The sequence below is a fragment of the Panthera onca genome, chromosome A2 (assembly GCF_046562875.1).
Source record: "Panthera onca isolate mPanOnc1 chromosome A2, mPanOnc1 haplotype 2, whole genome shotgun sequence".
Classification (NCBI taxonomy): Eukaryota; Metazoa; Chordata; class Mammalia; order Carnivora; family Felidae; genus Panthera; species Panthera onca.
In genome coordinates, this window is record NC_138340.1 from 76,517,412 (window position 1) to 76,534,032 (window position 16,621).

At 42.1% G+C, this 16,621-nt stretch overlaps 1 protein-coding gene across 14 annotated transcripts in view; it reads left to right on the forward strand.

Moving 5' to 3' along the window:
- NRCAM (neuronal cell adhesion molecule) overlaps positions 1 to 16,621 on the forward strand; it is a 282,635-nt gene that overhangs the window by 138,167 nt on the left and 127,847 nt on the right. For all 14 annotated transcript variants that reach the window (XM_078442572.2, XM_078442563.2, XM_078442568.2 and 11 more), the window contains one exon: positions 1,802 to 1,875. The gene's annotated coding sequence lies outside the window, so the exon portion shown is untranslated. The remainder of the gene's footprint in view (positions 1 to 1,801; positions 1,876 to 16,621) is intronic.

The window sequence follows — 16,621 nt, forward strand, 5'->3', positions numbered from 1 at the left end:
ACCTCAAAAGAGGTTTTTAAATGCGGGAACTAGGGGCACTTGGGTGGCTAAGTCAGTAGAGCATCCCACTCTTGATCTCAGCTCGGGTCTTGATCTTAGGGTCGTGAGTTCGAGCCCCATATTGGGCTCTGTGCTGGGCGTACAGACTACTTAAAAAAGAAAAAGGTGGGAACTAAATAGAAGTGAAGAAATTCTTGATTAATCTAAAATTATTTTGTTTTGTTTTTTTCTTTCCTAAAATTGGTTTTAATTCCAGGGAGGAATCATTTACCTCAGCAACATTTAAGAAATATTTTTTTAAATGTTTATTTTTGAGAGAGAGAGAGAGAGAGAGAGGCAGAGTGCAAGTGGGGGAGGGGCAGAGAGAGGAGACACAGAATCCGAAGCAGGCTCCAGGCTCTGAGCTGTCAGCACAGAGCCCGATGCAGGGCTCGAACCCACAAACTGTGAGATCATAACCTGAGCCAAAGTCAGACGCTTAACCGACAGAGCCACCCAGGTGCCCCTCAACAACATTTTTTTTGTCCTAATAAAATGTCATTGCATCAGATCCAATGAAAATTATGAAGAGTGGTTTTACCTGTCACTGAGGTAAAGGTCTTTGCAATTTTACACAGAAAATGTTGTATGGCGCACACGTAAACAGGAACGTCTGAGATGATTGCACATGTTTTTATCTTATTAATGGGATCTCTTTGCACTTCACAAGTTGCCTTCATATTTCAATGCAGTCGGGAGTTCCTGAATTGACACTTGTTTCTCCTCTCTGAAAGGTTTTTTCAGAGGTCTGATAGTATGACTTCTGTTTCCAAAAATCCAAAGTCCAAAAAGCCACACATCCTCCCTTAGAAAGCCCTGGGTGTCACTGAATTGGTTGTCTAAGAAAATGAGCCCTAATGGACTCAGCTGCGATTGTCTTCCCTGTCCGTGCTGTCCTTTTCTGGCTAGTTCTCAGCTGGAGTATCTGCAAAGGGAGCATTCAGGCTGAGGAGCACGGGGAGTTTGGAGCTGGTCGAGCTCTGGAGCTGTCCATAGCTGAGTCTTTGTCATAGCCCCGATAGGGATCCTCCCCCTTGGCTGCCCCCACCATCCCTTTATGACCTTCATTGAGAACTTGGGGGGCCTTCCAAACAAAGTCAAAAGAATTCCTACTCTCCTACGTGAAAAAAATTTTTTTTGAAGTTTATTTGTTTATTTTGAGAGAGAGAGAGAGAGAGAAAGCCAAAGTGGGGGAGTCACAGAGAGAGAGAGAGAGAGAGAGAGAGAGAGAGAGAGAGAATCCCAAGCAGGCTCCACACTGTCAGTGCAGAGCCCAATGCAGGGTTTGAACTCCTGAAACGTGAGATCATGACCTGAGCCGAGATCAAGGGTTGGCCACTTAATCGACTGAGCCACCCAGGCACCACCCCCTAAATGAAAAATTTTAAGAATAGCAACAATAATAAGGGAGCCCGCAGCAAGGAAGTATTTTAGCCTCACTGTATAAGTGCATACAAAACAAAACAAAACAAAATTTTCCATTTTCTGAACTGGAAAGAGGGAAGAAGCATGTCGCTTTCGGCTGGGTTGCATTAAGGGGATGGCCACCAGAACTATTTTTAGTCACCTCTCTGCTGTCACTTTTGATTGAAACCAGCAGAGATGTGTTTTGGCAAATCTATTCATAATTTGTCTTTCCTTACAGGGCTCCCCCGGTAATTGTGTTTCCCATCAGGGAGTCAGTTGGAGTTAATGTATTGACAATCTGCTGTGATTGACGATGACTGTCTTGTTAACATTTCCCCCACTCTTCGACCCACAGGGCTACCCTAAGAAGACATTTGGTTTAAAGAATTAAAAGAACAACTTCTTCAGACAGGAAGACCTTCTTCAAAGGTAGGGGTTTGTCTTCTGGAAAGGTTTAAGTTAGTATAAAGGGAGTTATACCATAAAATGATCTGATTATGTAATATTATTGCCATAATTAATACTCTTCAATCCGAAGCGTATGATGAAAGATGGAGGTAGGAATATAGATGCGAAAACATGAGTCATACTGCTTATCCAAGAGGCTGGATCAAATATACGGGGGAGAAAACCAGCCCTTCGTGTCCTTCCATAGTAATGAGACTTTTGTTTTACTAAATCATGCATCATAAAGTTTAGCAAATAGACACCAGAGTGAACACATTGCTAGTAAGCAATATGTTTCTGAAGGAATTAAAGATTTAAAAGGCTAAGGAATCATTTACAAGAAAAGAGTTTTCCTTCTTATTCAATCATGTATCAGAAAACTCTCCTGAGAATATACTTATCCGCACATGAATTTTTTGTTGTCTCACAATGAAGTCCATATAATACAAAAGTCTGTTTGGAAACTTTGAATATTACTTTGATATGTGCTTTCTGCTTTGTAAATCAATTTGCCACCCCCGTTGCCCACCACTTTCCCATTTCGGTCAGAATTACCAGCTCTAGAACTGTCTCTTCCCGGCCTGTGATGCCTTCTGAAAAGCCATCTGTTACAGTATTGAATTTGATGAAGGGTATCTTACTTGGAGATCTGGAACATAGTTCTGAGAACTCTGTCTCATAAGGAATTTATGAGAGCGTGATTGTTCAGACACTTAGTCCTCTGCCTCATAGGTTTCATTTAATAAATAAAGAGACTCTCACGGACTTTAATTATGAAAAGAAGATTGTCTGCAAGATTTTGAGGTAGGAAAATCTTGCAAGCATGTTGTCTCTTGTCCTTGAGAAATGCCTAAATTGATCCATTCAGATGCCGTTTTCTGTCGAAGAGGAAATGACTCATGCCTCAGTTGAATTTGCTTCCATTGTGTTGTATTAAAACTGACTTCATATAACTAATTACTATGGTGTTTCAAAACACCGCCAGAAATCCCCAAATCAGTAGCCTGGAAACTAAGAACGTTGCTTTGTAGATCAAGTAGTATATATTTTGTTCGGCTTGAAGAGTTCTTGAAAAGTGAAAATTAGTAAACACTAGCAAAAGTGCTGAGTTGGACACCTATGACCAATACCAAAAGAGCCTAGTTTTCTATCAATGGCTCTCTGAATAGAAACCTCCCTTCGTTAATGTAAAATGACTTACTTTATAAAGTTTTGATACACCTATACACACGTCCTCCAACAAGTGTCTGTAAAATAACACCTACAAGGTAAAACAATGGAAAAGTAAGACCCTTCCATGCTGACAGGGACATGGAAGTCTGGATATGCCAAATCACAGTTGTTAGGAATTAGAAATCATTAGTAACGCCGTTAAGGAACGTAGCCTACAAGAAATCACTAGTGTCACTGGTAAATTACGGCAAGTTCTGTAGGTTTTAAACTGTGCGTACCTAGGGGAGATAGAAAGACAGCAAGACCGGGAGCTTATTTGTAAATGGTGGTTTCTAGTAAAAGGGAAAATGCATGAAGACCAGGCAAGCGAAGGGACCACTGAAAAGGAGTGTGTGGTGCCCTTGAGGGGGGCCGTGGTAGAGTTCCCTAAAGGGGGTTCTCCGACTTTCAAGGGCACTCTCATGTGGTTTCTAGGGAAGTTTTCCTGGCTAGATGCACTGTGTTCTCTTCATTCATTGTGTGAGGGCTGTTTCACTTAAAGTCTTTGAGAGGAACAAGCGACAAGGTCGAATTCTACCTTTCGGGGTACATTCTCATTGATCTTTTTGGCCAGTCTTCTGTTAAATGACTGAAGTGAACTTTTAGTGGTCAGGAGCCACAGAAATATCTCATTTTATCTTTGTGAAGAATTTAATCCGGTTGAAACTAAATACGGAGTGTCTTCCCCATTTCTTCCTCTCGTCTCCCTGAAACAAAGGCGCCCTGAAACTTCCCCAAATTCTGAAGCACTCTTGTATTCAGAATGTCCCCCGGCTATTCAAGAATTCAGCCTCTGACATTGGAATAAGAAAGTTTTTTGTAGCTACTTGAGTGTTCAGTAGTCTTTCCCACGTTCGCTGCTGTGCCGTGGTATCCATGAGATGTGAATGACCACCACTGTGGTTTGTGAACCCACACTTCCACACCCACATCCTTCTTTCCGGAAAGTGCTACCCTTACTGATTGGTATCCAGTCATGTAGAAAAACCGTGTTCACCTCCATCATTAACACTGATGTGTAAATTCTCTCCAAGGAAAAGAATACTCTCCATTTCCTCTGCCTGGTTTGAAAACCTTGGGCTAAGATGCAGGACAGCTTGGGGCGCCTGGGTGGCTCAGTCCATTCCGTGTCCAACTTCAGTTCAGGTCATGATCTCAACGGTTCATGAGTTCGAGACCCACGTCAGGCTGTGTGTGGACAGCTCAGAGCCTGGAACCTGCTTGGGATTCTGTGTCTCCATCTTTTTGCCCCTCCCCTGCTCACGCTCTGCCTCTCTCTCTCTCTCTCTCTCTCTCTCTCTCTCTCTCTCTCTCAAAAATAAATAAATGTTAAAAAAAAATTTTAATGCAGGACAGCCAATGATGGAGTTCTAACAAGCGAACCAGAGCAAAGAGGGGGAAATGCCCCCAAAATCACTGTGTAGGACTGCTTTTCCGTGCTGGCATTTGTGTTAGTGTGGTCCTGGTTGTAACTATCATAACTCTGAAGAAGAATCGTGCCCTGTTCCACTTTAAGGCACGTTCCCATTTGGCGAGCTGTATAAAAAGGAAAATCTGACAGGCTATGGTAGTTATTAACGATTGGATTAGGTTGATGTTTCAAAAGCTGTTCTTCCCCTTGGCCTCACCGTACTAACTTTTACAAAATTATGTATATACATTAGGAGAAGGGTATTGATATTCTAAGTAGATAATAGTAGAACGGATCACAGTAAAAAGACTTTATCTTATAATTAAGTTGATTTGTGAATGTGCATCAATATTTTGTCACAAAGCACAAGGGGATCACTGTTTTTAATACTGTTTAACAATAAAGAGATCTATCAAAGGGTGCCTGGGCGGCTCAGTCGGTTAAGCGTCTGACACTTGATTTGGGCTCAGGTCATGATCTCACGGCTCGTGAGTCCGAGCCCCGCATCGGGCTCTGTGGTGATGGCACGGAGCCTGCTTGGGATTCTCTCTCTCTCTCTCTCTCTCTCTCTCCCTCTCTCTCTACCTGTCCCTGCTGTGCACTCTAAATAAATAAATAAATAACTGAAAAACAACAACAACAACAACGAGATCTATCAAGGTTTGTCCTCCAGCGTCACTGTAAAGCGCAGAAGTTTTGTCTCTTGTTACTGGACACCAGGCAACTGTGAATGAAGCACATGAATGAAAAGCTCCCCGGGGAAGCCTGGGGCTGACGAAAACCAAGCCAGGGATCTCAGTCTAAGCAAAGGATAGTCACCTCTTTATGGTTTGACACCGGCTAGAGCTGACTAGGAATTTGGTCAGCTAGAAAACCAGAAGGATCTTTTCTTGCCCTTGCTGCCTTCCTCCCTCTTCACCCTGACATACGCTGAGGGCCAGGGCCCTCTTGAGACCTTAGCACAAGTGGACAGGCCCTGCCTTGTGATCGCGGCCACCTTGGGCATGGAATGTTGGCTCCGCACTGAAGTGCCACCTTCCTGGAAGCTGAGAGAGAGAACATTCTGTTTCTCCATCCCGGCATTCTCCGCACTTGCCATTACCATGCGGAGCCTGAGTAACTCCCTGTGACCTGTGGTCAGGGGAAAGCATATTACATCTCACCCGCAGAGTTTCTGTGGGGAGGCTGAATTCTAATACATGTCCCCATGTTTATCTCCCAGTTGTTATGGCATCTGTGATGGAGATGCCTTTATTGGTTACGTTCCTTTTACCCCTTGCATCCTGATCTTCGTAATTCACAGGGGATGCAACCATTTGTCTCTGGAAACCCACCCTAGACCCCCTCCCACTACCCTGGCTGCTCAGTCTGATGGCTGTCTCCAAAGGCTCAGAAAGGTACCTGAAGAAGGATGTCTGTATTCTCTCGTGGGAGGTGGAGGGAGGGGGCGATCAGACAAGGGTGGGAGAGAGGTGAGAAAGGTCACATCGTGTTTGTATGGCTGTGACAATCATGCCCGTTGTCAGTAGTGGGAACCCTGCAAATGTCCTGTGTTCTTCCCCTCTGCTTCCCTCTGTGTTCTGGTGGACAGAAAGATCTGCTTGGGATCTGGAAGGAGAAAATTGCCTGAGTCACTCCCATACAGGAAATGTGTAGCGACTTAGTGCTTATACACCAGAGGGTTGGTGCGGTGACCTTTGCAAATAGCTCTTTGCAGATACTTACTGGGTCAGATTTGTTCTCCCTGGTGCACTTGTGGCTTAGTTTTAAATGTTTAAAACACTTCGTTTTAAACGTTTAGAGGTAGAGCAGGTGGTGAGGTGAGGCCAGATCAACGGGACTTTAACTTGGGCATTCACTGAAACGACCAGAACCTAGAACTGTCCCACTAGGGTGGGGGTCATTGCCCTGTGACCCTTGTTCCCAGCAAACACACGCTCTGCTGCAATAGCTCTGCCCCTGAGAGGAAGCCTGTTCAAAATGATAATTAGAAATGGTATTCCTCAGGGCGCCTGGGTGGCTCAGTTGGCTGAGTGTCCGACTTCGGCTCAGGTCATGATCTCCCAGTTCGTGGGTTCGAGCCCCGCATCGGGCTCTCTGCTGACAATTCAGAGCCTGGAGTCTGCTTTGCATTCTGTGCTTGCCTCCCTCTCTCTCCCTGCCCCTTCCCTGCTCATACTCTGCCTCTCTCTCTCTCTCTTGCTCTCTCTCAAAAATAAACATTGCAAAAAGACTTTTTTTAATAATAAAAAAAAAAAAGGGCATCCCTCGTTCGTTCAGAATTATGATCTTTATGTCCAGCAACCTCATGACCAAAATTAATGTTTACTGAACATTCTGGACCACCACCAACCGAGTGGGATAACACCAGAAAGCCTTGGAGTGTTCGGGCCCACAGACTGTGCACACAAAGGTAGAAATGTGTGTCTAAACTGCGGGTGCTTTTATCAGACCCTTCCTTCCAGCATCTGGACATTTCATCCCTGGCTGCTTTTGGAGGGAGTCGAATCCTGACAGGACGGTTATCTAGGGAACTACCCAGGAGGAAAATGAAGCCCAGTGTGGAGCAGGAAGCCAGGCCCAGGCCCCTGCTGGTGATGCAGTATGTTGCTGTCACATCTGACTGCATACACAAATAGATGCTTAGGCTATTTTTTTTTAATTTTTAATTTTTTTTTTTGCTTTGCTTGGCTTTGTTTGTTTTATTTTGCCTTTTCACGACAGCATCTGTTTTGCGAGGCAGAGAAAAAAAAATCTCTTGCGAGGCTTCAAGTTTTCATATCTGCAGAAGGCGTTTCTTACAGCTTTTGTCTAACTTAGCTGGTCTGTAAAGCGTCTTTGTTTCTGGTTGACTGTTGCAGACGGCAAGTCCATAAACTAGCACGAAGACAGGAGAGAATGATTGCTATTGAAAGAGTCGAGTGGGATATGGTGGTGAAAAGGGTTTTGTCTCTGGCGGCACGGAGCAAATCCACATTCATATTGCTGCCTTCGCGTTCGTTAGCATGCACGGTTAAACAATAGGGCAGGCCAGCCGACGTGGTGGCGTTGATTAATGCATTCCTTGAACGTGCTGATTAATGTGTTCCTGCCGCACGTCCTAAGCCGAGACTGCACCTGAGGTGTGCGGGATGGGCCTCCTCGCCGGCGGCTGGGTGACTCGCATGGGGCCATGTGCTCATGGGTCTTGCGTGTGTACGTTTCACACCAGTGCCGTTGCGAATACAGCCACACATCTAGCAGACTTCTTCCGGAAATACTGGCCTCTCACAAAAGCGTTCTGCCCTACAATCTAGCCAGAGATTTTATATAAACTGTGAAGTTCATAGAAGGAATGCCCTTCCGGCTGAACAAGGGCTTGGTGCCATCCGCGTGTCCTGTGGATGATCCCACCCTGCTTTTTCATTTTTGTCGTTCTCAACGTTTTTGTAAAGGGAAAAGGCTGAAAATACTTAGAGAGGGCAGTTTTCACTTGAATAATGCAGGAAGATATATGCAGATGGACACTTGGTGAACTTGGCATCTCGGTTGGACACCTGCTCTTCCCAGGGACAGGGATTCCCATTAGCCCAGAGAGGGTAATTCCCTTTCCAGTCGGCTTCCTTCGGGGCTGTGACTTTCCTTGCTGTATTATGGATTCCATCAAACCACTTATTTTTTCCGTAGACGTTTCCAGAAGGGCTCATCTCTTTGGGGTTCCGCCTGGCTAATGGTTTGAAACAGATGAGCCTGTGAAATTTTTTATTTGATTAGTATCTTTTGGTTGTTTATTTGAGACATAAGAATTCTATTGCTACTTTAAAAATTTTCCGATCAACCCTACAATTCTCAGCAAGATGGCAAAAATGATGAGAAAGCCATGTTCTCAAATGATGCGAGAATGTCTGAATGTAGAAGAAATGGTTCAGTGGTATTGCCCGCTGTGGCTTGAGGGCTCCAGCTAGGAGGCATTTTTCTTTAACGCTTATTTACTTTTGACAGAGAGGGAGAGAGAGAGAGCGCACATGAACAGGGTAGTGGCGGAGAGAGAATGAGACAGAGGATCAGAAGTGGACTCTGCACTGGGAGTGGAGAGCCCAGTGTGGGGCTCAAACTCACAAATCATGGGATTATGACCAGAGCCAAAATCAGATGCTTAAACAGAGTGAGCTACCCAGGCGCCCCTATGGGTAATCTTAATAGAGGAAACCATCAGTGCTATTGAGAAAAGCTACTTTCAACTTTGGAAAGGCCAAGTGAACGAGTTCCTCCTGAGCAAGTGGGGCCTTATGGATGAGAGAATTACCATATGAAACTATGACATAGACAAGTGGTGAAGTCACCAGTATTTATCCCATTTAATTATTGGCATGAAATTAATGGTGGAGGATGACATTCTGAGATTTTCAGGAATAAGACTTGAGTGAAGATGCTTTATTCCATTTAGACTTAGTAATGACAAGACCACTCTAAGGTCTACTTTGGCGGTTCATAGAATACGTGACTTGTGTTATTTGCCTAATGACATCTAACCCCCAATCTACTATGTTTTAAAAATGCTTAGTTATGTCTGTCTCACAAGGAATATCTGTTGAAAATAAAGAAGTAAAATACCAAATCACTCCCTCGGCATTGGTATACATAAGCTTCTCGTTTGAAACTCGAGGGACACAGAATATGTGTTTAAATCCTTATAATGATGTGGAAGGCATATTTGGGCAAACTCATCAATTTGATTTTCAGAGGGCCTTTAATTATATGATACGTTTCAAAGAGAAATGCACCAAAATAACTAAGAGGGGCTTCCCATTTGTGATTAGACATGCATTTTCTTAGTGTGCTTCAGTTCCACAAGAATTGAAGGGGTAAACAAAGAGAAGCAGGGAACATGATTAATCCGTTTTTCTGCAAAGCTTTTGATACTGTACTGAATAAAAGCTTTGCTGACAGAAGCTGTTAGCCTGGTGAAGGAGAGGCCATAGGAACAGGTTATGAAAGGAGAGAATGGAAAACAGAGAACAATCCACATGGAGGAGATCATGGGAAGTGGTTTCTGCAAGTTTGTATTTATTTTGTTGTCACTAAGCACAGAAAACACGTAGTTAAGGTAGTTTCTTAAATGGCTTTGTTCCTGGGGGAAAAGAAAAAAATAAAGCAAAACAAAAACAAAAAACCAAAAACACCGAGAAAGAATTTAATGAATGTAACTAGACAAAACTACCATAATTAAATTATTCAAAGGACCTGGAAAATGCATCTAAGTTCCAGGTGTCCTGTAAAATATTTCTTTGTTGAGTACCATTTCCCTGTTTTAGAGAATCCAACTACAGATATGGTTTAATAGTTTTTTTTTAAAAAAAGGTCTTCAAGTTGATTTGTTGTGCAAAATAATAAATTATCTGGTACATATTTTTGAAGGCTCTTAAAAGTGCTCATGCCATAGAAGGAAAGGAAAAAAATAAATACGTCTTAGCCTCGTGCACCATCCTGGGTACTCAGTTCATGCTCTGTAAACATTTGTTAAACGAAAATGAAATACCTGTTATGGACCAAAACTAGAAATCATCCCTAAAGAAAACTTTGTCCTTGATTTTCTCTCTATGTCTCTGGTTACCCAGAGCCACTTTATGGGAAATCAATAGGCATTTTCATTTTCCTGAAAACAAACCTTTGAACACTAGGATTTTTTTTTTCTGTCGAACAATACACAAGTTCAGTGAGAAAGTAGATTTCAAATATCTACGTTATAATAGACTGATTTGTCTAAATTATTTTTATTACTGAAATATAGCTGCCTTGATCCAGTAAGTGCTGGAGTGAACATGGGAAGGGCCTGGAAAGATCTTTGTTTGGTGAGCAACTAGACGACTTTCTTTTATAAAACACCTTCTCCTCAGCTGAGAGTCAAACACAGTTCTTCACTAGTAGAATGTTCAGTAACACTGAATGACCTATGGGGCCATTGCCGATATCTGAACCTAGAATCTCACCACTTGATTGAGAATAAATCAAAGTTTATTCTGTAGTTATTTAGGCTTCATTAATACAAATAAAATACTACTTATGAGACTTACATATAGTAGGTCTGGTGATCATCTTCATTAATAAACATTATTGGTTGCTTTTTCTATGTAGGGAACCATGAGAAGTTCTGATAATGCAGCCTGCATTATAAAATACGGCTCATGCCCTCAGTGACTCATACCCTTTAGTTATATACAAATAAATAGACTGTTCACATGCACATGTATGTGGTAGGAATACACATAAAAAGAAAGCACAGAGTAGCATTATTGACTGTTCAACGTACAGACTGAAAGCGCTCTGGGAATTCGAAGGAGTGGTGACCAATCACTAGATGGAGATTGACAAAGATTCAAATCATGCCTGATTTGAACTTGAACTGATCATTGAAGGAAGAATGGTTCTAAAACTAGTCCAGAAAAATTAAGTTGAGTGGAGGAAACAGCCAAGTCTTGAGCAGAGGAGGGAGAGATTGCCATGTAGTATTTACATGGCAAAAGGAAAATAACCACTTTATTTTTTTATTTTCTATTAAAAAATTTTTTTAATGTTTATTTATTTTTGAGAGGGAGAGAGAGACAGAGTGTAAACCAGGGAGGGGCCTAGAGAGAGAGACACACACACACAGAATCCGAAGCAGGCTCCAGGCTCTGAGCTGTCAGCACAGAGCCCGACACAGGGCTCGAACCCACGAACCACGAGATCATGACCTGAGCTGAAGTTGGACGCTTAACCGACTGAGCCATCCAGGCACCCCATGGTAAACCACTTTAAAGCAGAAAATAGACCTAAGAAAGGAGCGGCTGAAAGTGACTTTGGAGAGGTGTTTGTTCCTTCCTTCTTTCTTTAATGAATGAATAAACGTTTGTTCATTCTTTCATTCATTCTTTCATGAGCTGCTGTATTTCAGATATGATCAAAGGGTCACAAGCAAACTATACATGAATTGCAGTGTGGTGTAATTAGCCCCAAAAGAGTAAAAATTACATATATGTGTATATATTTATGTCTGTGTCTATATACATATAAAGGTGTAATGTTGATACAGAGGCAAACGAGATAGCTTTGCAGGCAAATCCTTGAGCAAGAACACTGAAGATGAGCTGGCATCTTGAGGCAGACGTGGAGAAGAACATCCCCGCTGTGGGAAGAGGCACAGTAGATACCTCTAGAAGCCTTGCGGTTGATGCACTCACTTCAAGTGCACTGGTGTGACCCAAAGTGACGACGTCAGAGGTAGTGTGAAGGCACGATGGAGAGTATTGTCTGGACCAGGAGTTTGGGATAGCTCGTGGGATCTTATGTGAGGATCGTGAGTAAGGGAGTCACATGATCAGATCTGAGTATAGAACAGATACCCTGGTGACTGTATGTAGCACAGATGGGTGAAACTAGAAGCTGGAAACGCACAGGAGGCGAGAGCTGGTGAGCTGGGGGAGCCTGACACAGGATCCCAGCGGAGAAGACACCTCACAGTGTATTGAATGGACCTGTATGCCAGTTAGGAACGAGAAATGACAAAGAGCCAGACCTGACCTCTGGCTTGAGAGATGGGGTGGATGGCGGTGCTATCAGGCGGAATGGAAAAGGCAGAAAGGCTGCTTTCGAGAAGAAGATAGAGTTCTGTTGTAAATACACTAAGTCTGAAATGCGTGATTGTGAATATACTGTGCTGAGTTTGAATTCTGTTCACTTATGAACCTGTCACGTTCTTGAATGAGACGTGACGTCTGCCCAACCATTGTTTTGAGAAAGTTCACCTGGCATCAGTATTTTAGGACACTTTAGTGAAAGTCCATTAAAGATGAAGAAAGCGGGTAGGTGAGTAGTGCTGGGGTGGCCGCATGAGGACAGAGACCCCAGAATGAGGAGAGAGGCCCGGAGAATGACAAGCAAACATGCCAAGAGTCATTGCCTTTCGTTGTCTTGTTTAAATTTCACTGAGCCTTTGCCCCGTTGTTCACAAACACAATCTTCGTGCAGACATCTCTGCCTTAGATGAGCTTCCTCTCTGGAGCTCAGAGACCTGGGTGGGCAGCAGCGAAAGGCGGTCATCCCAGGTTGTCCCCGGAATTAGGATGCTTGTTTGAGGAAGGGGGAGTGGTTTCCCCCAGACCACGTGCGAGAAGAATTAATGCCATCAATCATGTCCAAGAGAAGAACTGGCTGTAGAAACCAAAAGGTCAAAAACTCTTATTAACCGAAAGACCTAGAATGTACACAATTCAGACTGAAATGACTTTCTCAGAGAGCGATCTGAACAAAGAAAATTTTGCCAAGGGCAAAGCTGAAGGAAAACAGTACATAGCATTCCCAAGGGTCACTGGAAACATTTTTTTGAAGCAATAACATGAGACAATATGTCATTATTACTAAGCAGACAAATTTGAGCCCAGCGTAAGGGGAAAGAGCTGCATTGTTTGTTTCTCTTTCTGTTCTTGCTGTGTTCCTGGTGGTGGCTTTGTTTGTCCCACGGTCACTATTGGAAAGGGTGCTCAGTTCGACACATGCCAAATGACTGAGGTGGTATTTCCACGAAACATTTCCATTTTAATAATTCTTTCATATTTGTAGATGAAAAACGGCTTAACCCTAGGGCATGTGCGAAGATGAATCACAAGGCTCAGAAATTTTGTCCTCAAGTGATGCGTTGGCCGCAGAGGGAATTCATGTGTACTCACGGACAAATTCTGGCATAATTAATGCCTCAAATCATAATTTTAAATGCCCAAATCATAATTTATATTCATAAATTTTTTATTTTGAGCTCCTGGGTAATCAAAACTCATACCACTGTCCATTCATCTTCTATGCAATCAATCACATGGAAAAGAACTATCGATTTTTAAAAATAGAAAAATTACCTGATTTTCCTCTTATTTCTCATCTACACAGGAGAAGCAGAGAAAAGTCCCCAAATCTGACGTGTCACTCCTTTCATTTAATCCAGGCTCGTGGCGTGAGATAGCCAACAATCGTGTGGTTCATGCAGGGGTGGGGGGCACCCAGCCTGCTTCTCTTTTGTAGCTGAACCGTGTCTAGTCTTGTTCCTAATGACCCCTGGGTGCCTTGTACCAACTCCTCATTAGTTCCTGTTCTAGAAGTCACATTGGTGACCCAAGTGGGCCATGGAACCTATTTTCTGGAAAACTATCTAATACTTTAAAATTGTTCCGTCAGTCTTGTGTGTGGCAAGATGCTTCTGATTTGTTTTCCACATTTTACTTGCCTCGTTTTCAATCTGGCTGGCCTATAACACACTTCGGCACCTGTAGTGAAATTACATTTATCCTCAGTCCACAATGTGCTTCCTGAAAAAAAGGAATGGGAGATGTTTGTTAGGATATACAATGGCACTCTTTTTCAAATTGTTCAAATGATACAGAATTCTTTGCCAGTGATGTTAGAGGGTTCATTACAATTTAAATTCATTTTTTTAAATCAAAAGTATGCTTTCTCTTGTTGGCATTATATAGCTTCTTCATTGTAATTAATGTTTTATGTCTATTTATAGAATATGGAGAATCTTCTGCTGTTCCCTTTTCTATTTTTATAAATAATTATTTTTAATGCAATTTTATGAGTTACCGAAATCGAGTTATATGAAATATACAATTCAATGGAAGTACAATTTGTTTCCTACATAAAATGTAAAATAAAGCAATTTGTTTCCTAAAAAAGAGTTTTTGTTATGAGTTGACAGTATTATATTTTGGCCAAAAGTATTTGAACTTAAAGACAATTCTTTTTCTTGCCTGTTCCCCAATGTCACGGATGTGATGTTTGGGGACAAGGCATCAGGCACAGTGCGTGTAGACTAAAGGTCTTAGGAGATTAAAAAAAAAAAAGACATTCTTTTTCACCGTTGAGCTTCTATTGACTCATAAGGCATTTTAGTGCCACAAAATGAGCACCATAATTTCAATTTTACAATACATTTAAAGAGAAAAAAAACCCCTCTATATTGTAAGGCCAGATTGGATACAAATTTTGTTTCCTCCTGGTCTGTGTGCCTCAACCAGGGTAGACCTTGGCCGTTCTTCTCTGAAATTACCCATGTGGCCTGTTCCTGTTTCAGTGTTGCCCCGAGGTGAACCTGACATGGAGTAAGTCATTTTCTTGAAAGGTCTCAACTTACCCAGGGATACATTTGTCTAATGCTTCTCTGTTTTGTTTCCTACGTGTCTGACATGATGGCCTTTTTAGAAAATAGATGTTTGTTGTAAAAATAGCATCTGGGATCCACTAAGGCCATATTCCATAAAGACAAATTAGTTTAATTTCATATATTTTAATGTCTTCCCAATGGTGATGGCCCTTTTCAATATTTAATAAGGTAAAATTAACACAATGTTACAATAACAGTTGACAGTAATCAAAGCAGTGTGTGTGTGTGTGTGTATACATATATATATACATAAATATATGTATATATATATATATATAAATATATGTGTGTGTGTATATATATATATATATATATATATATATATATAAAGGTTTGTTTGTTTGGTTTAAGTTTATTTTATTTTTTATTTTGAGAGAGGAAGAGAGAGAGAGAAACCCAAGCAGTGTTAAATTTGTACGCAGACTTTAATATATGACTAGTGGAACTGAATGTTCCCACTAAGACCTATTCTGAAAACCATTATGTTCGACTGTAAAAACAGTCACCACTGATGAGACTTACCAAGTGCCAGACATGTTCTAAGCACTGTCCACATCATTCTGTAACTGTCTTCATTTTATAGATGAAGTAACTGAAGTTCACATAGCCAGGAACATACAGCTAGTGAATGGCAGAGCAGGGATTCAAACCAGGTTAGTCTAACTCCAGAGCGATATGCTTCACCACCCACACCTCTGTCTGAGTGGGAGATGTGCCCACCGAGTGCTTAATTAGCTCACAAGGGAAGCCCTTGGCCTTGGAGCTCTGGTCAGTGTGCTGTGTGTACATGACAAATAAAGTCTCATATGGAAGTCAAAGCTATTACCCTGCCGCCCATTCACATCAAATAATAAATCTGAAGGCTGTCACGGCTGGTACACTGCACCTGTGGTTCTAAATATCCATTCCACGTTCATGCACCTTGTATGGAATAAATGTCTGCTACAGAAAGAGAAAAAAAAACCAACTCTAGGCCAAATGATGCAATATGGTTGGAAATGCCTGTCTGCAGCAAGGTGGCTTCATAGTTCTGGGCATTCCTTTCACTAGTGTGGCTGACCACATCTGGAACAAAATGTTTTTGGAATTTTGGTGGCAGTGTGGTTTGCTTGCAGGTATGACATTTGTCCACACTAATAGAACTTGCTTTTTGTCCCTTGTCGTCCGCTGACACCTCTCCCTTCCTAGAGCTCTTCCCCAGGAACCTCTGTATGTGCCCTTCACACAGGATTTCAAGGGCGGATCACTGTCTGCTGCTTCTCAAAAGAAGTGACCTGAGAGGCGCCTGGATGATTCAGTCGGTTAAGCGTCTGACTCTTGGTTTCAACTCAGGTCATCATCTCACGGTTTTTGAGTTCAAGCCCCAAGTCAGGCTCTGTACTGACAGCGTGGAGCCTGCTTGGGATTCTCGCTCTCCCTCCCTCTCTCTCTCTGCCCCTCCCTCCCTCTCAAAAATAAATAAACTTAAAAAAACAAAAAGAGAAGTTACCCGATACCTGCTTTAGATGTCACTTCCTCCTACTCTTTACCTGGCTTCTTCCCATCCTGACCTAGTGTTTGTATTTTAACAGAAGAATCTAGAAAATAAATGGCCTTGAAGATCTAAAGGAAGGAAAAATAATTCATCTCTTTAGACCCAAGTCGTATAATCCCACACTGAGCTTTTATCCATTTTGGACAGGGGAGCCCGGCCCCACAGATCCCTTAAATCACTACACAGTAAAACTATCTACTCATAAACCTCCTGCTTCCTTAGATTTTAATAATCTCAGTGAGGCCTTTTAGACAACGATCACGATAAACATGTACTTTTTAAATATGATCACCAGTCATAAAGGATGGCTTGGCAACATGCGTTTTATTTAAATTTTTATTTCATTTTGTTAATTATCTCTTTATTTCCAAGTGATTCATTCTGGATATTACTTACCTTT